Genomic DNA, 2,977 nt, shown 5'->3' on the forward strand with positions numbered 1-2,977 from the left:
AAAAAAAAAAAAAAAAAAAAAAAAAAAAAAAACCAACAGATTTTTTTTAGTCTTTGATTATGTGTCTGTGTGTCTGTGTGGATATATGCACCTGAATACAGATTCCCTAGAAAGGCACCTGATCTCTTGGAGCTGGATCTTGTGAGCCACTCAACATGGGAATCAGAGGATCATGGGTCCTTTGCCAAGCAGCCACAGAGCCATTGCTCAAGTGCAATTTGCTTGTTTTATTGTTGTTTATTTGTTTGGTTTTAAGAGAATCTAGGCTAGCCCAGGCTGGCCTCTAAACGTAATTTTACTGCTCAAATTGTGATCCTACTGTTTTGGCTTCCCAAGAGCTGAGACTACAGCCATGTGTCATGTGATAAGCCCTCAAAATTTAATAGTTCTTTGTGTTGTTGTGGCTCTTTTTGTTTGATTAGTTGTTTTGTTTATTTTGAGACAAGGCCAGCTGTGGCTAGCCTGGTCTACAGAATGTGTTGGAGGCTAGCCTGGACTACAGAGATGCTTTCATTACAACTGTGTGTGGTACACATATCTAAGAATATCAGGTGTTCTGTCCTCTTACTCTCAGCTTCGTCTTCCCTTGAGACTGAGTCGCATGCTTGAGTCTTGGGTTAGACCGGTGGCCAGCAAGCCCTAGCAATCCTGCTGTCTCTTCGCCGACAGCACTGGGGTCACAGACACAGAGCGCACAACAACTAGAGATTTGAATTCAGGTCCTCATGACTGAACAGCAACACTCTTACTCAGTGAGCACTCTCTCCAGTACACTAGAGTTTTCTTAATCTGCGTGTGTGTGTGTGTGTGTGTGTGTGTGTGTGTGTGTGTGTGTGTGTGTGTGTATGGGGCTTGTATGTGTATACATGTGATGTATGTGTGTGTGTTATGTGTGTGTATGTGGTGTATGTAGGATGTGCATGTGTGGTATGTGTATGTGGTGTGTATATGTGTGTGTATGTGGTGTATTGTGGTATGTGTGTATTTGGTGTATATGGGGTGTGTGTGTGTGTGTATGTGTGTGTATAATATTTATGTGTGTGGATACAGCCATGAGGGTGCCACAGAGTATGTGTAGCAATCAGAAAAAAAACTTGCAAGAGACTTATTCTCTCTCTCTCTCTCTCTCTCTTAGTTTTTCAAGACAGGGTTTTTCTGTATAGCCTTGGCTGTCCTGGAACTCACTCTGTAGACTAGGCTGGCCTTGAACTCAGAAATCTGCCTGCCTCTGCCTCCCAAGTGCTGGGATTAAAGGTATGAGCCACCACTGCCCAGCAAGAGTTGATTCTCTTAAAATATTTTATAAATATATCAAAAAAGTTTTCACCAAATTATGCTGTGCGTAAATAATTCATGAAAAATGAATTATTGAGTGCTCACTTCATGTTTAAACGTGTCCTAGTTTGCTTCTCTCTATTGCCATGGTAAACACCATGACCAAGAGCAGCGTGGGAAGAAAGGGTTTATTTGGAATACATGTTACATACAGTCCACCATTCAGGGAAGCCAGGGCAGGAGCTCATGGCACAAACCTAGAGCCAGGAACTAAAGTAGAGATCATGGAAGAACACTGCTGACCTGCTTGCTTTCTTATATAGCCCAGGCCCACCTTCTAAGGGATGGCACTGCCTATAGTAGGCTGGGACCTCTTACATCAATAAACAACAGAGAAATGCCTCGCAGACATGGCCAAGGCCAACCTTCTCTCTCTCTCTCTCTCTCTCTCTCTCTCTCTCTCTCTCTCTGTCTCTCTCTCTCTTTCTTTCTTTCTTTCGTTCTTTGAGACAGGGTTCCTCCATGTAGCCCTGGCTATCCTGGATCTCACTCTGTAAACCATGCTTGTCTCATACAGATTTCCACCTGCCTCTGCCTCCTGAGTGCTAAGGATTAAAGGTATGCGCCACCACTGCCCGGCAATAATAAAAGTTAAAAAAAAAAAAAAGAAAAGATGATACGCAGGGCAGTGGTGGCCCAAGCATTTAATCCCAGCACTTGGGAGGCAGAGGTAGGCAGATTTCCAAGTTCGAGGCCAGTCTGGTCTACAGAGTGAGTTCCAGGACAGTCAGGGCTACACAAAGAAACCCTGTCTTGAAATAACAAAAAACAAAAAACAAAACAAAACAAAAAAAGACTTGAGATCAAACCCTCTACCACATCTGTATATGCTTGGCCCAGGGAGTGGCACTATTTAGAGGTATGGCCTTGTTGGAGTAGGTGTGTCACTGTGGGCATGGGCTTAAGACAACCTCACCCTAGCTGCCTGGAAATTAGTCTTCCATTAGCAGCCTTCAGATGAAGATGTAGAACTCTCAGCTCCTCCTGCACCATGCCTGCCTGGATGCTGCCATGCTCCTACCTTGATGATAATGGACTGAACCTCTGAACCTGTAAGCCAGCCCCAATTAAATGTTGTCATTTATAAGACTTGCCTTGGTCATGGTGTCTGTTCAGAGCAGTAGAACCCTAACTAAGACAACATCAAAGCCAGGCAAGGAAGCACATACCTATAATCCAACACAGGGAAGTGGAGACAGAAGGAGTCTTGGGACTTGCTGGCCAGTCAGTCTAGCTGAATCAGTGAGCTCTAGAGAGACCCTGTTCTCAATACAGTGCAAAAAAGTCGAAGAAGACCCCTAGTGTTGACCTCTGGTCTCCACGTACACACGTATGTATAGAAAGAAATGAAAAGATGCATTTCTGAATACAAGCATAATACAAGCATATCTGTTTGCATTTACTTTCCTTTATAGTATCATATGTTTATCATTTCCTCTATTCCTTCACAAGAGACCATTGTGCAGTCTGGCATTATGGCGCACGCCTTTAATTCCAGCACTCAGGAGGCAGGAACGGGGAGATCTCTGAGTCTGAGGACAACCTGCTCTAGATAGCCAGTTCCAGGACAGCCAGAGCTGCACAGAGAGACTCTGTCTCTAAAAACTAGAGAGGAGGAGAGAGAGAGAGAGAGAGAGAGAGA

This window comes from Mastomys coucha, unplaced genomic scaffold (assembly GCF_008632895.1).
Source record: "Mastomys coucha isolate ucsf_1 unplaced genomic scaffold, UCSF_Mcou_1 pScaffold5, whole genome shotgun sequence".
Lineage (NCBI taxonomy): Eukaryota > Metazoa > Chordata > Mammalia > Rodentia > Muridae > Mastomys > Mastomys coucha.